Raw genomic sequence first — 19,519 nt, forward strand, 5'->3', positions numbered from 1 at the left:
ATTGCAAGCTAAATTATTGATGCACCGTTATTTTCATTCTCTCATAAATTATTTCGACCGCTTGAATCTTTTCTAGATAATTAAATTTGTTCGGGAAAATTGAAATCAGATTCCAGAATATATTCGATATTTGGGCAATTTTTCAGAGTAAGATGCGGCAGCGTTTTCGAATTGCATTGTTCCTATCGAGAGATGCATATCGCGCACGGTTACTTTTTTCCCAGGTGGGTTAGTGGATGTTTCGGGAAAACCGGACCAGAGCATACCTGAAAAACCGCGGACCCTTCTCGTCTTACTTTTAGTATCGGCATCGCCGCGACGGCCAATCGGCGTCAATCGGCCTCGCAGAAATACAAGATCGTGACGTAACAATGGTGACTGCTCCTTTTGGTAAATCGAGGAAACTCCTTCCGCCCACAATGTATTTGGAGCTGGTATCTCGAGCGGCCATCTCGAATCTTCTCATTCCTCCTTTTCTTTTTCTCACCCGTTTTTCTTCGCGTTGCGTAAAAACGCATTGACAGATCTAAGGAACTCGCGCTGACCTAAGCTGGGATCAAGTTCTATTCTTTTCGATATTCGAACGGCTCGCTGTTCGATCGCGCAACAATCGGGCAGGCCGTTCGGACGAAAGCGAAAGACGAAGCGCGGAATTTTAGCGATTAAATCATACATGTTTTGCACTTGTTTTTATTTTCGTCAAATTAACGGAGCTGTTGTCCTATTTAGATATGAAAACCTTGAATATCGCATTTATTTTTTATATTTATTAGTAAAAAATTTTTATATTATTTTAAAATAAAAAGAACTGTTTTAATAGTTCTAAATATAATAATTTTATATATACATTGTATATATTTTGATTTTTTAGATATCTATATATCGAATTGTCTCGGGTCTGTTGTATTACTTAAAGGGTACGCCGGTAGCTAAGACCAACATCGGTCAGCTTTGGAGAGGGCCGACACTCTGTCGACTGGGATTTTGCATCTCTCGCGACGAGGTAGATAATGATCATCTCACGATCTGTTTGCTGCAAACAGCTCCATTTCTCAAAGATTAAAGGATTAGACGTAAGGAGTACACGCCTCGGCAGCCGACAATAATGGAAGAACAATGTGCGGAGTCCGGTAGCGGAGTGAATGCGGCTGCCTCTTAAGAATGCCATGTTTCCCAAACAAGGATTTGCTGAGAAAGAAAGGTGGCGTCATCGCGGATTACGTGTCCACCTTCGTCGTCCAGGGCTGTCGCTCCTGCGAATCTATCGGCATCACGAGTATATTCCAGTAGCCGGACAGGAAGGGATTGTCACGATCCTTAATACTTCTTACTGTCATCGTAATGCGGTCCTAATGACGCAGGGTCGGACGCCGCCCACGAATGCTGGCAATTCACCTACGCGTAATTTTACGACTGGACCGTGTCGGCACTCCTTTGTCGCGCCAATACCGAAGTATAAAATGGGATTTTGTGACGAATTCCTTGCTCTTTGGGCACAGGTCTATTATATACCTTCTTTCTCTAACATGCAATTTTTTCCATCATACTTATATTCAACATTAATAACACTCGCAACTGTTATAGATACGTAATATAGATGGATAAATAATGCGAACGTCATTATCCTTAATTTATTAATTGCTAATCGTTAATTAGCATTGTCGTGTTTGTTCGTAAATGCATATTTGAGGATTAAATACACGAAAATTAGATAAATAATTCAACATGTTTCTGTTGCGTCGATGACTGGCTTCTGCGACAATCTATTTTCGGACCGCAGGTGGTTTCACGGACGAGCGGAATCACATGTTGGATTCGTCCTCTGTGCCGCAAGTGTCGGGAGGAGTAACCCTTCGATCGTCAATCACCCGACGATCGTTGTGAACTTCCTGAAAGCGATAGGGAGAGCACGGGCTGGGAATCTGTTTTACACGACGAAACATCAATTAAGCGTTCATTATAATACGTAATTAGCTTTTTCTCGGGATTTTTTCTTACGCGATCTAAAGCACCGCTCATTGAAATCACAACAATTAATCTTCTTTAAGTCAGTATAAGAGTGATTTCTAAACATATGGCATTGCTTCGAAATCTCAAGTAATTTGCCTCAGAAACTAAAAAAAAAAATTGTATGATAAAGTGTAATGTGAAAAGCGTATATACAGTAATTTAATTACTTAAACAACAATGTTGTATCGCGGTTCTATCCGTGTGATTTAATCATTTGTGGGGGAACGTAGCGAGCAGCTTGTCGTTACGAAACTCTATGTAATCTGACGCCGAGTTCTTCCCAGTCTAAATATCTCGCCCTTCCGAATTACGATGGCGTTTGTAGGCGGAAGTCCGGCGAGCGACCAAGGGATCGAGTGGTCAATATCAAGACCTAGTCCTAGCTTAAGAACAACATATCGTGAAAGCCCACACGATCGAGAGATCTTTCCCACACTCTCTTTCTTGTGAAAGTTCGTTACGATTTCCCACACGTGCACCGGTTCGTCAAAAAAAATATTGTTTGCGATTTCGTACGAGTCAGCGCGATAATTATACCTCAAAATAACGTTATCGCATCGCGTTGTAATTAACCTTTCATGTACATCTCAATATATTGCATGATAAACAGCCATGGATTTGATATCTAAATCGTACGATTGATTGCCAAAATCGCGCACAAACACATACACTTTGAAATCATTTACGTATGTATTTGTTACCCGGCGATCAAAGTGCGTGGCGTTCGAGTGATAATTAATACGATAAATGAATTTTGTGTATATGAATTTAATAAATAGAATAATGTCACGCTGCATACGGTATATTATTCATAAAATTTCAATAAGAAAATAAAATAAATTGTTATATAACATTGATTATTCTATACATAGAGAATGCACATCTCTTTTGGAACATGTAGCTTCTCTCTAGGGTTTGCCCTGTGATTACCATAAATATTATCTTGGCACGAGTAATCCATACGATATGGCATTGAAAAAGTAAGTTAAAAATACGTGAAACGGGAAGACTGGGATAACTACGAGGGAATGTCTTCATTTTTCTCGGACGCGTGTCGCGTACGTGTTACGAGTGTTGCAATCGCGCGTAGTTGTCGATGAATGTTTACAATATATAAAATAAATGGAAAAAAAGAGTACTTGTTCTCTTTAAATTAATTATTCAGATTAACAACTTTCAACAATAGCAATTTTTATTTCTGTCGTCCCCAGAATATTTTATTTAAAATCTTGACGTATGAATATGTTTAAAAAGAGGATTCGAAGAATACTTTTCATATCAAATAATATTATACTCAAAAGAGATGTCTATTGCATAATCAATTCTTTCTTATAAAAATCTGACCACAAAAAGTATTTGTATCGACTTTTATCATTCTTATCGATCAATCAAATTGTATCACAAAATATTCGACTCCATGTTCGATCCCGGCCGTCTTATGTTCACCGAGATCAGGCACAGATAGCACAGGATTGACACATCAGGACACAACCGCAATGGCGTCAGTCAGCCATTGCACGTGCGATAATCTCGCTCACGTTACCCTTCATGTAACTCTCACCCCCCGATGTGCTCATGTGGGGGTTCTCTCTCCACGACCCTCTCTCTCTCTCTCTTCCCTTACCGGGAACCCTAAACCCTGGGATCTTGACCGGTCAGCGGTGGATAAAAGCTTTTTCCTTCAGCAGCTGTTAAACCGGTGACCTCCGCAGTTGCGTGCTCCCGAAACTCACAATGTCCGCACCGTATATCTCGATGGTTGCGACGGTACGTATTAAAAAAAAAAGTACGTTGCCCACTGACCCACTGGACCAAAGTTAGCGCAGTGACCGATTAGCGTGGTTTTTGTAGTTCATACAGCAATTTCGGAATGAAAGATTGGACAGATGTAGCTATCTTTAAATTGTGCATTACGTTATAATCTGATCGGATAATAACCGAAAGATCGAAGACCGTCTGCTGTCGCAATTTGTGTTTTCAAATAATTTGACATTCGATATACGATAAAAAACGCTAGAATACCTTTAGAAATGTCATTCAAAAAAAACCAGATTATTATTGATAAATCTTCTGTTCCAGTTTTGATATTTTAAAATAAAGCATATAATACTTGTAAATATAAAAATTGATTAAATCTTGTAAATTTATATATATAAATATTCATCAATTATATTATAAAACTTAATAAAAGCTTTATGCAAATTCAGATATTGCGTATTTAATAATAGAAAATTATATAAATTGATGAAATCTTCGTGCAAATTCTTATAGATAAGTTGAAGTGTAATTAGGATAAGCAGCTCTTCGTATCGCGAAGTGCATCATGAGGAAAATTTTCGCGCATAACGAGGATCGCTGGTGCAGTTGCTGGACTGCAATCCGCAATTGCCCGACGAAGTTTTAATTTGAGTTCAACGATATTTTCTCAGGCGTAATTCCTGCTTGAAGCTCCTCCTCGCACGAGTAAGGCCGGTCGAAAGTACCATTACATCCAAGTTCGGGTGTAACCACTTAAATCTTTGACGAAGTTAAACAACGTTAAGTACAACGCGGGGAATACCTTGGCGAGATGCGCGCGCGTAAACTCAATAAACGCGGAATATCCGAGCGAGATAAGCGATCTCGAACAGATCTCGCTGGGGTGCGTAAGTCATCCGTTGTCATTATCTTTGTTATTTTTTCATTAAATTCTTATCAAATTCAGCCTGAGTGCTCCTTTCTTAAAAATAGTAATCAACTGTACGTATATAAAGAGAGAGTCTCGAAAATATTGCACAAACTTAATACTACGATCTTGTTTGTGAAAAATCGAAACACTTCTGCTATGTTGACTTAATTATTTATTTTTAATTTAGATATCTCAACGAAAAATTTCTAACTTTACTGAGATGAATATATCTCTTAAAATTTTCATATAGAAGCTTACAGAGATATATACATGTTCTTTTTTCAACTGTATTAATTATTCTCGAAAGAAATACACCTAGAAATCGTAAAAGTGTAATGTTCTGATCGTTATCTGAATTAACGCTGCGTGATATTCGATGCGTATATGTAGGTCACGGGCTTCCGGCTTCTAGGTATTCAATTTAATTTGCATAGATCGTATCCTGTTAAGTCGGTTATGTAACTATTTATATATGTAATCATCACGCGCATTAACTAAATCACTTTTTGCATATTGTATTGATATTTTATATGTATTATTCGTATGCAAAAGAAAAATAGCGTTAATTGTATGAAAAGTTTTGATTAAAGTCAGTTAAAAAAATCGTGAGTTGAGGTAAAATTGTTACTTAAATTTGCGTGAATACGAGCGTTCATAATACCGGCATGATAACGCTTTCATATTCAGGATAGTAAACGGATAAGTAAACTCTGAAGAAGACACGAGACCGTATCCAGGGCAACCGGACCCTATCTCATCCTCCGCGGTCCTGAGAGCGTTTCTGGATGTCTTCTTAAGTTGCCGGAACAAACTTCGACTCGGTAGAACAACGTGTAATGCCCAGAGGGAAGCGAGAGCACTGTCGAAAGAAAAAACAGGCGAAGAAGAAATTTACTTACAGCATAGGATTACTGTTCCGCCCCGGGTCATCTTCCGCGCCTCTAGTAACGAGTAATTTAACTCGTCCCTCTTCCTCTCTCTATCTCGCTCTCTCTCTACTCTCTTTCGTGTCCAAAGGCGCTGATGATCCTTCTGTTTCTCTTAATTAATACAGAGAACACGATTTAATTTCTCGGTAAATTAAATTCCTGTAGCACCTGCAATAACACAAAATAATAAGATTTAATTAAAGAGTAGAAAATAAACTAAGTTAAAAGTATGACCTAAGAAGAGTTAATATTTTGCACGTAAAAATTAAAAGCTACACTTGAAAATTTATGTTAACAGTTATGTTAACAAGCATTTCTTATCGACACCAATTGATCGATTTCTATCGCGATGAGATGTTTATCAAACTCCTTCGCTTTCCGTTCATTCCTTTCAATCGTCGAGATTTCGAATCGCGTAATGTTCTCGCAATTTTCCGGAAACTTCAAAGAAGGTATCGTAAAGCCGTAGCGAAGATTACAATGAACGATCGTTATGCGTATTCAAAAATCATTCTACCTAACCCGGTAGGGTGTAGCTAGGAATCCATTGTTGATCCTTCGCTTTCTCGAAAAACGTAGCCGATTGTGCAAGCCAGGCTCATATGTAAGGCGGATGTTGATGGATTTACGCGCGACCCTCCCTCTTGCTGATTCTGCGGGGATATTAGATTCAAAACTATTCAAAAAATTTCGAGCAGTTGCGCGCTCGCATTATCGCTATCGTGGATTTTTAAGTTTAACAGGTGACTGCCTCACAGATTGTTGCATCAATATCTTTCATTTTTTAAGTTCTTTTAACATTTAGAATTACTTTCAATAAAGTAAACTTTTTCCTCTCCGCATAATGTATTTCTCTTATTTATTTACGCATTTGCAGTAAATTTAGCCAACAATCTCATGTCAGACCCTGATCAACACAGGCGAGGAAATAAAAAGGAAAGTTCCGCCCAGATCGTATATGTTATGCCCCATTTTCGTCTTTTTTTCTTTTTTGTGGTTTTCACAGAACCGTAGGATGTAACATCGACTGTCCGCATCAGAAGCACACATAACAAAACCGATGACTGATGATGCGAGCACCCTCTCCCTAGTGCGAACTTTTGTTTATTCGCATCTTCGTCTCCATCGATCAATGGCCACGGGCTTTCCATGAAGACGTAAGAAACCGTAGAAAGGGACACTATAATGTTCCTACGAAATATCGCGGTTGAGTAGTCCATCGTAAATACTCACTTATCGATAGACGTATTATTGCTTCCAGCGACAGTCGATATTCAATTGCGCTTATTTCAAACATTGCTCTCGTTGCGACACAAGAGAAAAATCGATCTAAAATTACAAGCAATAAATAGAGTATTATATTATCTTTCCTTTGTTATGAATTTAGATTTCTGAAGTTTAAATCGCAATAATTCAATACTGTATTAATATTCACTTTTGAATATTTTTGTACTTGAGTTTTCCAAGTTCTTTAAAAAAATGTAGATTTTTTACGGGGAATTTAATTGCGCGAAATTAAAAACATCTTTTATAAGAGTTCAACATTTGTCATCGAGCTGAGAAGAAACGGCACGAAGAATGGGACTTTATCGCGAGTCACCATTTTCATCTAAGGAGCAAACAACTGCAGAAAAGAGCCGGTTGAAGAGAATGGAGAAGTGCAGCCGTGGCCGTCCATTCGAACGCGACGATGGTGAACCGGAAGGTCGCCCGTTTAGTACGAAGGGCGTCTGTACGTTGGTTCAGCCGCTGCACAGAACGATTTATTGATTAGTACGGCCAGCCAATGGCGCATTGGTCAGTTGCACGAAGGCTCCCCAGATACAACCCCAGCGCGCAAAGAGCCGAGGGGGTTGAGTCAGGGAGAGGGTTGCAGCCCCCATGGCATCATCCGTAGGTCCGGGGAGAGATGTTGTAGCTTATCTCATTCTCGGAAATTATGGTGGAACGATGAAGGGCGCCGGGCGGCCGTGTTCTGCCTCAGCGGCCATTGCTCTAGCCTCTCTAGATCCTCGACGAAAGGCTAATATTCCTTTTGATCATACGAAAGGAGTCGAGAGATCTGCGGTTCACTGCCGGAATTAAGACGCAAATTTCGGTCCGCTAATATTTTTCTATGACGCGCCAATTTGTTTGATGACACGTGAAATGAGATCTTGAGATCTTTTTACAAAGAACACGCGAATTAAAAAACTAATTGGTTAATCATTTAAATATATATATATATATCTTTTTTTTTATCTATTTAAAAAGTAATTTTTTTTAAACTTTTCCATGTTGATTTACTATAAAAATCTAGTCAGAGCAAAACGGCAACGCCGGCACTTTTGAACGTGAAAGATTAAGCAGTCAAAGGCTTTTAAGCCCACGCGCGGAACCGTTATCAATTATTCAAGATCAAGCTACCAATCTTAGATCCCGCCCTCGCATCGCGCGCCGCGCACCGTTACAACTTTCTTTCTAAAATCCTCTCATGTAGACTCTCTGATTCATCTTCTGCAGTTACCTCTGCCTTAACTCGAGAGCCGCGACATAATTAGGCCCACAGCATCAAGTATTTATTCTTTCATTAGCCTCTTCTCGTAGGAAGCTACAAGAGGGTCGAGAGATGAGACGATGTCATCCAAGCGTAATTGGATCAACTTCAAACTTTGCTCGCTCTCTCGCTACTGTAGCGGAGTTGCAATTATTATTGCAAATTCCATACGCCCACTCGTACTTCATAAACTTAATTTCGTTCCGTTAGCCATTCATCAGACGAACTTTTAATACCAAATCTGTTTTAATTTAAAATTTTTTAATTGCACAATTATAACTATAATCATTATTTGTATCAAACTCTTGCAAGCATAATTTTGCAATCGATAGCAATAACTCGAATAATTTTTACTCAACGAGTTCTAATTAATTATCTGTTCTCCTCTGATAAGGCGCGATTACACTATAATATTGTTTTGCGTTTTGATTGAATGATGGAAATTACACGGAGAGAGCTTTTACCGTAAAAGAATTATAAAATACAGATATAATGTAAAGTTCAAGAAATCAACTATATTTACTATTTTCAGATTCACCAAAATCAGGTACATACGGACACGCTTTAGCGCAGCGAGAGAAGATCGCGAAAAAAAAAATTAATCCAAAACAGCACGCGTCCACTGCAAGCAGAGCAAGATGCTCATCGAAGCGTAGTCCAGACTGCATCTGCCGCCAATATCCCTTCGACCTTTCACAAAAAAGGAGTCGCGCCTAAGTCGATTTAAATTATTCAACCAAATTTTTTTTACGTCATTCTTCTCCTTTCTTGCAGCGAAACTGCAGCCGTTTTTCGGCACGTGTGCCGAGAGCATTCGGTCATTTTTATCGTTTTTCAGATGATAGATCTTCAATGAATTTTTTTCTGTTTAGTGAAGCGTACATCCTGTGACATGTTTCGCAAAGTTTCATCTTCGATAAACAATCCAGATTCGAAAAACTTTAATTGCGAAATATAACAGTTTGACATATATGATAATTCCGTAACGTAAAATCGTTAAGATTTCGGAATATTAGAGAGGCGATAACTTAATATTTTCATCATGCTTAGAATATAACATAAATTCATTATGAAGTCTTTCATAATTTAATGCGCAGATGATAGAGAAGGAATATCCTATATATTCATATTAAGATGGATTTCTTGTAAAACTTTTGTTGGACTTAGAGAAAATGTCGCCACGCGCATAAATCAAATTAACTATGTAAAAGTCCACATTTGGGTCCATTCGGTGACAGTTATTAAAAAGAATGAACCCCTTGAACAGATGCTTCCTTCTACCGTGGAAATCATGCCGCGACCATTTGATTTATACATCAGCCGCATGGGTGGGCCTTCAGACTTTTCGGTAGCTAGGAGGAAAACTCTTTAATAGTTTCACGCGTGCGCCGAACCCATTATCGGGATCCGGTAGAACTGAGAGAGCCGAATCTCCAAAAAGCGGCATTGCCTTCGAAGCTCATTAAAAACGATTTCACGTCGTCTAACGGATTATTTACGGCGACTTGCGGCGAAGTCTCTCTCATTTTCTCTCATATCCTGTTTTTTTGATACAATCAAAATATATCCATATTTTCAATTTCAGAATTTTCGTCACATCAAAGATATTGAAGCGATCCAGTTCCATTTAAACGTAATCCATTTGCCGTGAAAAATAGTGCTTGATATAAGCTTATTTCTACGATTTCATTCATGCGATATTTCACGCTTGGACAAATCGTTGGAAGAGAAATAATTTGTATATCGAGACACTGTCGACGAGAAAGACGAGCGGGAGTAGCTTTATACGTTGCGACGGATATATCCAGTACGGAGTCAGTTGCTCGTGATAAACTACCGACAAGGATCGAAGCTATAACGCTCTCGTAAACATCCTCCCATCCCTGCCGTCTTCTCCTCCGACGATATCGTCTTTTCCTTTTCACGGCACTTACACCGCGACGTGGCTGACAGCAACAGGCGGCACATGTCTCTTTTATCCTCTTTCACCTCCGATCGTTGATACTCGCCTTCGCAGTTCCCCGCTCAGTTGCAAGTGAAAACGCGGTGAAATCACGCGCGCGGACGCCCCCACGTTTTATACACGCAATTTGCGTTCCGCGTTGCATTATTTTCAGATCTTCGATAAATAACATTTATCTACAATATTTTTTCACACGAGAGAATTGCTTTTGCAATAAAATAGTGAAAGATCGAGAATTTCCTGTAATTTTGTTAAATTAAAACTGGCACGTCGAATATAGAAGTTCGCGTGGTCTTATTCGCACGAAGTCTACGTTAGCACAAAGTATATCTGGAAAACAAGCCATTAAATTTAATTAATTAAATGTTCCACGTATCCATACGAAATTAATTACAGGAGCACGTGGATTTATTGTCCCGCCCCGAGAACAGCTGTGTTTCGCGATCGCGCCCGAGTAAATTGAGGACTCGCGTAATTATACGTTTCGCCGAAGATAGCATGATGAAAGAGCGCAATGGGAAACATTCTTGTCTCATGATAACAGCTTAGACTGCAAAAACTCAATTGGCTTTACGTGCCGTTTATCTTTTGAATGTTTCAATAAAGTAAACTATTATACATTTTTTAAATTACATTGCAACTTGCGGTTTCGACCAAAAAGTTTCCCTGCTTCAACAAGATATAGCGTTGCAGTGTGCATCGTGTAAATCGGCATATGCGTGCCCCTTTTCCCCCATTCGTCTCCGTCGCATTCGAATCCTCCATCCATTCCTATCGTATTATGCAGAAGACTTCATTGTTGGCTCGCTGAATAGCAAACAGGGTGGATTCCCGCGTATTCTCATTTACATAATTACGTCATGGTCATCGGCGTGGTAAGTTAGTTTCCGGAGAGAGATCCAGTTTTATCGCAAATGTAGCAGAATGATCGTAAAGAATTCGTTAAAAATGGAATTATTTACAATAACGTTTTCAACCGGAATGCTAAATGCACTGGATGCAAAACTGAAGCCGTTATATCAATATCATGAAGTTTATTTAGTAGTCAATTAGTAACTAAAGTCATAGAGTGGGAAGTAAATCAAACAGATTGTCACAATACATACTCTTATATCGAATAAACATCCGAATTTCGGACATTTATTTGTCTTAATACCTCCACGACTTTTCGTGGCACCGCGCCGTCCGCCCTTCCGGTGTCCCTTTTCTCGTTAGAGCCACTCTCGAAGCTTATAGGTTTCCCATCTCGAAGGACGTCAAACGAGCCGAGTTCTCGACGAGGCAAATACGACGGATGATCGAGAGGTCCGCAACGCGAGGGAAGACAGATGCGATTCGAGAGGAGGCCGCGCGCACGTGGGTGCGGCATCCTTCACTCGCGCAACTTTGCCACTTCCGTCTTTTCGATTTCCTCCCGGCTCGCCTGCCGCCGCTCCTACGCGCGCCGTCTAATGTGAGAAACCTGTAATGTGTTTACTGACGGGAACGGTAATAAAAATATGACATCGAGATGTGATGGAATACGGCTGCGATAGCGAGCAAGCGAAATCATTGATTTCTTCCCTCTCACGCGCGACGCGTCTGCAACGGGCCCGAAGAGGATTTGAGGAACTTGATTGGATTCGGACGGAAACCTGATTGAGGATTATAAAACGCGAATAAATGAATCATGGATATTAATAGTTTGGATATTTTTCGGTTTACATTTGTATACCTATTCGCATTACAAAACGTGTAACTTGATCTAAATTTAATCGCACAAGATCGTCCCGACACGCGACACAAAAAAACATTTCTTACTTGCTTCACCTCGTTCGCTTGCACGCCTGCTGTTAATGTCTTTTGTGCCCTCACTAATGTAAAAGATTCTTTGGTAAATCTATAACGAGAATGCAATAGGAGCACCGAAATCGTTTAAGAACATCGCAGATTCTTTGAAGATTCTGAATTCTTGAGAATTTGGTGTGAACTTTCGAAGAAACGATCGATCTTGGTTACGGATTACATTAAGATGTTCTACAATAAAAGAAGTCAGTCGGTCCTTTTGAAAAATTATTTCCTCGTTTAACTGCAGACAAATAAAAAAGCATAGCTACACCCTTTTTCGCAGCGAGCCATTCGATCGTTACACGCGGCTACCGCGTGGATCGAACTGAAAATGGAGAAGAACCAGGTCTTGGGACGGGCGCACGTTCGACCGGAAGAAAGGGACAATGATGGAGCCGGCAGTTGGTCTTTGTTACGTAGAACTGTAATGGAAGCATAGGCGTTAACACGATTTCTGGACAGAAAAACGGCGTCGTCGCACGACGATGTCGCACGACGCCGAGTCCGTCGTTAAATATTCGCCACGCCCCGAATCCTTGCTCCACTTGCCTACGAGTGCAAGTGGGTCCTGCAAAATGTCAAGCTGAGCTCGTCTTCCTCGAAACGCCTTACATAGCTACGACTTTCAGTCGGAGTTGACCACAATTGGTCGTTTCCTGCGTGATCGGAGAAGGCGTAAACACGAAGTGGGTATTTCAAGTAATATTAGGATATGGAATGAAAAATAAAGTGGATAAATAATATATGGTTTTTATAAAAATTGGATACGCTGAGGGTATAAGAAACTACTCCGATATCCGAAATACGGGTAAATTTAAAATAGCGGATTACAAAAGTACAGTGAATATACGGCTGATTGGATTTAAATAAAATTAATTGTATTACTTCCAAAGGTATCATTTGTAACGGCCTAATCTTCGTGAGAGCACTTTTACGTAAATGGGTTAAAGACCCGCATGACATTTTCCTTCTTTTCTCCTCTTTTATTTGACGTTGATTTACGAAAGACGTTTTCGTTACTTATCGTGCAATTTATTATCGCGAGACATTTTTATCAATTGAAGAGTTTATAACAAAAACAACTCTTGTCAATTTTTCATTTTTTTCAGGAAAAGAAAAAAAACATTTTGTCATCCTAAACTTTTCAATAGAACCACCCAAACTTCCTAACAATATAAATTAAAGCATTGTTTATATGAGAATTGGTGCAACCACATTGTAGGTTCCACTTGTGACTACGCTATTATCCCTCAATTTCCTCAATTTTTGACAAGAGTTGTTTTTGTTATAAACCCTTCAATTTATATTATTAACCGTTTGATTACACTTACCAGTTTGACAGCGGAAAATAAATCGTCCGTACACAATATTTTTGATCTCCGCGAGATGAGACATCTATATATAAGTTCTGATTGCGCGTTTCCTTTTGCGCTTTTTTTTGGACCCTTCCGCGTCTTCGTCAGTCTCGACATATTGTGGGAATCGCTACGGTTTACATAATTTTCCCAGGGCTTCGACGGGCATTCGAAAATCGCAACACTTGCCCAACCTGCCGGGGTCATAGGCATGCTGGAAAGGGGCTCTGAAAAACCCTCCTTCCTCGTTCTTCAAAGGTAAAGCCGGGGAAATCGTATGGCTTTGTATGGAAATAAGAATGCCCCCTGTACCCGAAGCGCACACCCACGCGTGGTGTACACATATGCGCGCGACCGTGCACACCACGAAATGCGATCTAAATTCGTGCGTGAAACTTCAAAAGGCAGTCATGCGAGACGGAGACGGAAATAGAGTGAATAGGAGCAAAGCCGCAGGTACAATTGGAATCGGGCACTGCAAAAATATTTTTTTCGATCGGAAGGAAGGGACATGACCGATACCCACGTGTCGCTGTAAGATTCAACGTAATATTATCAAACGCTTTTCGATACAATTTATTTAGGAAATCTATTTTGAGAGAAGAAAAAGACTAAAAAAGAGCGTCGAACGCCGGCGGAGAAACTTTGGGGTAATTATTTATTAAAAATTTATCCGTAAAAAAAACGGTAAAATAAAATGCCACATTTTTTCCTTTTGCATTAAATAAAAGAATAAAATTAGATATACAAATTTCTATTTTTTTTTAATATTTAATGCAAGTATGAAATTCTTGAAGCATATAAATTTAATGTAGCGAATATTTGTTAGAAAGTACAAAGATTTCAACAAAATCATGATATCGTATCGAACGGTTAGCCATGTTAGCTATGGCGTCAATGAAAGAGGAACAAAACTTCTGTAGGGAAGACCCTCCCTACACAGAGTCCAATCTCATTAACCCTTCACCGGCCGGAATTCGGAAAGGGGTAGGAATGCTAACCCTTCCCCGTCACCATAGCAACCAACCCTACTTTTATCTCCCTATAGCAGTGTCCAATGGCAACAACCTTACCTGCTACATAGAATACCGTTGCAGCGTGTATCACACCGTGAAAATGACAATTCAGCAAATGTCACTCTTTAAAGATTTAACATTAATATCGTAAGAACGATTACGCGGCATAAAAAATACAATTACAAGGTTTTTCTTCGAAGCGCCAAAAGTATCGATACACTCGAAGCCGCAAAAGAGAATTTCCATTTATCCCGAGAAATTCAATCCCGTCTTTTAGCGTGAACTATAACTAATCAAATTATATCCTCCCCGAAATTTGTTCCGGTTCATTTTGCGCGGAAGTCCGCTCTCGCGATAGGACGACGATAGGATTGTTTTCTTAGACGTGAAAATTAACGAATGTATTATAAAAACTTCCTGTATCCTTTTCATCGGTTAAAGTGATTCATTTTTTATACAACAATGCAGACTTTTCTCAATCCTTTTTCCAGTTTTGTGTTCTATGTGAAACCATTTTAAGCTATTCTAGTATACATCTCTAAATGATTCTTTTTCCGTTGGAAGCCCAACGAAACAGTACTCCGTATTTTTCTAACGTATTCAAACGCAGAAAGATGATCTTCTGAAAGGATCCTGATGAAAGACAAATCGTTTCTAAAACACCATTAATCTCATTTTGTTCATTGTGATTTCCAAAATATCTTCTCATCCTATGGTATTATATTTTATCGATCACTCAATTTTACCTGCGAAGTTGTATTCATACAACTTGCAAATACATTGTGAATATCCTTTTCTACCAACTTTTTTTGTATACTTATATACCGTGTCGAAAACAGCGTTCGAAAGATTTCATCAACATTCGTTGAATGTATTAAAAGTACAATGGCAATGTATCTGCGCGTCTTAAATAAATAACGCGTAATCTGATAGAACGAATGGTAGTGGATGACCTGTCACAACAGATCTAGGTTCGAAAGGATTCAGGTCTCACGGACGATTCTCGTTTCGGAAATATTTAAGTGGACCTGCGATGTTTTGAGAGATACCATAGAGCCGGTAGAAAAACGCATGTCAGATTGGTGTCACGATGCTCTCGCATGGGCAAAAAGGGTTTGTCGTTAATCTTCGAATAGAACTGAACTTGTGAATAATGACTGTGGATATGGCATGCAAAAGTTGAGAGTTTGCATCAATAATATTCGATTATTCAAAACTTCACTTGTAAGCTTTTTTTGTAAAATTAATTTTGCCAAAAAGTATCTTTTAATTATTAACATAGTAACATTTTTATAATTCTATTAATAACAATAATTTTGAACAATATAAAAAAATGGTATAAATAAGAAATTTATACTAATCCAAAAATTATTTTATTATATTCAAGAAATTTGTTTGTCGTTAGACGCAACTTTGCAAAACACTGCTTTAATGTAGCTGTCGTGACAAAACCGATGAAATATTCATCGATAAGTAATACGAATTCATCGTAATCAAATTTGTTCACAAGTGAATTAACGAGAATGCAAAAACAAATTAGGCAAATGCGCTCTTTGTAGATTCTAATTATTGTTTGCTCTCCCATCCTCCGAATTTCCGACATCTTCCGCGGCCTGTCGTAGCGAAATCGAATTGACCTGTCCTTTATTCATTTGTTTCGTATTTAATTCGAACAAAAATACTTTTTTTCTAACAAGTGTTTTATTACTATCACATTTACTAGCACCCACAAACACATTCACACGGAAAACTTTTTATAACGCGCGCGTCATTTACGCCGCAATGAGAAAATCCATCCGGAACCTAACCCCAGGGAAGCTAATTAAAGTACGGGGGATGCTCTAGATGATACGCTAAGAGAAGAGCAGAAGGAACTCATTGGCATTCGACGTAGAGCCGCATAAAAAATAGCTTCTCTCCCGAAACTTGGATTTGTCGGGAGGAACGAAGTGGAAAGAGTGTCGCCGCGCGGGGGAGCGGCAGCGGAAGAAAGCCACAGGGCGGCGAGAGAGAAAAAGGGAGGAAGTCCGACCACCCTCGGAAGACAGAACCACCGCCACCGCCGCCGCCGCCGTCGCCGCGGCTCTCCGGGCGCTAGAGGGATGATGAATATAAAGGCAGGGCAAGCAGTTAGGGTAGATTCAACCCTCTCGGTTCGTGAGCCTCACGGGCCAAGAAGAAGCTCAGATCAATACTTTTTATGCGAGAAACCACGACGACGACGACGACGACGACGAGGACGACGACGGAGTTGAACGCGGATGGAAGAAGGGCGAGCCCGTTCGGATGAATACAGAGTTGACACGGCAAGGTGGAGCAGCCTCCTGGCTCGCTCTTTCACCACTGCCCCCCCCCCTCTGTCGCTCTTTCTCTTCTCTCCTACCTCCCTATCTCTCTCCGTTCCTCCTCTCTTTCTCTTCTACCACGTGCCGTAATCAGGAATATCATTAAACTCTCGGCTTCTTCCTTCGCAACAATCTTTTCCTTTTCTCCCGCGTCTTCCTTCTCGCCACTCCGGCTCTCTCGACCCTCTCTGACAAGCTCCTCGTTACTTCTCCGCGCGCGTAGCAGAAAAAGTCGGGAACGCGATCTTAACGATTTCTCGAAGAGTTTCGTTGCGTGTCTTTACTCTTCAAATGCGATTTTTCGAAAAGAAACGCTTGGTGTGAGGTATGATTATTCCGAATCCAGGCATACTGCGCAAAATATCGCCCGATTGTTCAACATTCACTATCTCTGCCTTCTGCATTTGTAGTAAATTCTTGCAACAATTAAGTGTAACCGTTTTTTATTCTTTTTCGCAAAAATAATGTTTTTTCTTAAAGAAATCTCTCGTCCTTGTGTTATTTTTGTAGCACGGACAAGGAAAATGTAGATATGCAATACAATGACCTCAATACAATGACCTAAAACTATGGAAATGCCTCGTAAATTTCCTGTGATTTAGAGACTACGTCTAACTGTATAGTTTGGATATATCGCATATAATTCAGTGTAAAGATATTTTGTTCCGGTAGAACCCTTGAGTTCACATAAATCTTTAGCCTGTTATTTATTACAGAAAATTAAACCAAAAAAAATTGTTACGGAAACGATTTTATGGAATAGTTTAAAATTGCATTTTTGGGACATGAAACATTGCTTCAACTTTTAAGCCTCCTTTGTACCTTTTACTTTTGTCCGAAAAATGTCCAGTTACAGTTACATCGCGAGAATACTGTTTCTTCCGCTCGAAAGGGTCTATAGTCCTTGAACAAAGATAAAATTCACTTTATTGACATTAAGATTTATTTCTCGTGAAAGTTTTTCCGTCCACAACCGGCAATAAAAAAATAATTTGTTATCTTTCTACAAATATGCGTATCTTCGACAACCTTCAAAAAAGATATATCTTTATACGACCAAAAAAAAAATAATTAGCCGATATATAAATTGACACGTGTTTCAGAATCGCTCTCTTATTTAAAATCCAGTCACGTGATCGATGTTAGACGCATATAGACTTCTGGAAGGAAATAGAAGCCGCCTCGTAACTCCGCGGACGCGTAATCCACTCGTACGTAGCGAAACTCGAGAGGGTGTTTTATCCTCGTTCCTTCGTCATGCGCGACGGTTATAGTGATGCTCGAGTGGAAAGAGATACATATGTAGGTACGAACACACACACACACACACACGCGCGCGCGCGCGTGCGTGCGCGCGAGCATACGAAGAGAACTACCCACCCTCGCGCGCGTCCGAGGGTGCGTGTTTACACATACGCGCGCGCGCACGCACATAGATACCCCGGAGATTCTGCAATATGTTATTGTTCGGCTCGAGCGAGTATCTTAGAAGCCGCTTCTACCCCTCAGCCATTGTCGTGGTCCTTACAGATATTGACAACCCGCAGAAGAAATTGGCGGGATATCTGGAATCTCGGATCTTTCCGGGATACGCATCTGCTCTCGAGAGTCGGCCCTACTCGAACGAGTCGGATTAAATTCGTTTCTCGTTTCCTCTTCGAGTCTCGAGATTTCATGCGGGAGGACCGTGACTTTCGCGCAGGCGAAAAAGAAATTTGCGGTCGCGGGAATTGTCTTAGAATTTATCGTGAATGTCGTTGAGTCGTAAGTTTATCTCAGATCGCCGCAAATTGAATGTATTTAAAGAAGATTAATTTTCGAGCCCAATTGAGCACGATGGAATGCAAAACGTTGAGGAAGAAAAAAATATCCGTCTCAAGTTGAATGAAGAAATCTTATAAAGGGATGGCTTCTGCGAAACGAACAGAATGGGTCCGTGTATTATTTTCGCTTGAGTTGCCCTTCTTTCCAACAAATGATTTCCGAAAGATGTGGCAACCCAGAAAAAGGTTTCGGAGGAAAGAATTGAAAAAATGAGTTTTATACAGGTCGATGTTGCGTAAGTATCACTCAAGGGCTACGAAATGAATACGGCAATCTACGAATCAAAAAATTTCTCATGCAAAAGAGCACAATATTCAATAATATACATTTCTTATGATAAATTCTACCTCAAATAACATTTTATCAAATATCAAATATATTTTAATTGAATTGTCTCCTTCAGAATGTTACGGAATCCTTTTTTATAACATCTACAAAAATTTAGGTATATAAATTATTTATAACTTTTTGATTTATATGTTGGTCACAGAATTAATAATTTTCAGAATTTATAATAATCGTAATTTTATAGATTTGTTACACATTTTATTTTCGATATTTTTTTTCCTCTTTTTCTTTGCTTTCCTAATTTCTAGTATTCACAAGAAGAAAGACAGATTATTTACTTCAAAAGCGTCACTTTACTAGACACGTGCAAGTAATATCAATGCTTATAAACTCCGAGAAAAACCATTTCATGTTACCAATTCATGTTACTTTCTAAACGCCTTTTACAAAAGCCGAAAGAATACCGGTGTTACGCTACGATTGTTCAGCTCTTCTGCAAACACCAAACATTTCACAGTTATTAGTGAATAAAGTGTATTATAAATTCTGTTTTCTGTGTGGTCCTTTATTTATTACATAGCCCTTTTTGTTCCTCGTTTGTACGGTAGCACATTAAAAGTAAAATATTTGTTACATATCTATTGCCTGAAAAACTTGAAAGGGCTTAACTTATGCTATGCACAGGGTGAGGTATAATACACATTAAAAAAAAAGCTATTGGAATGACTAGTCAAGAAAAACTATTTAGCCTTGAAGGC

General features: G+C 39.4%; 1 long non-coding RNA gene across 1 annotated transcript in view; it reads right to left on the minus strand.

The window, feature by feature from the left end:
• Positions 1 to 1,222: 1,222 nt before the first annotated feature.
• LOC105668516 (uncharacterized) overlaps positions 1,223 to 19,519 on the minus strand; it is a 48,736-nt gene continuing 30,439 nt past the window's right edge. Inside the window, exons 3-4 of the long non-coding RNA XR_001100120.2 lie at positions 5,578 to 5,775; positions 1,223 to 1,889 (exon numbers count right to left, since the gene is read on the minus strand). This is a non-coding gene — a long non-coding RNA (uncharacterized lncRNA). The remainder of the gene's footprint in view (positions 1,890 to 5,577; positions 5,776 to 19,519) is intronic.

The sequence above is a fragment of the Linepithema humile genome, chromosome 7 (assembly GCF_040581485.1).
Source record: "Linepithema humile isolate Giens D197 chromosome 7, Lhum_UNIL_v1.0, whole genome shotgun sequence".
Lineage (NCBI taxonomy): Eukaryota > Metazoa > Arthropoda > Insecta > Hymenoptera > Formicidae > Linepithema > Linepithema humile.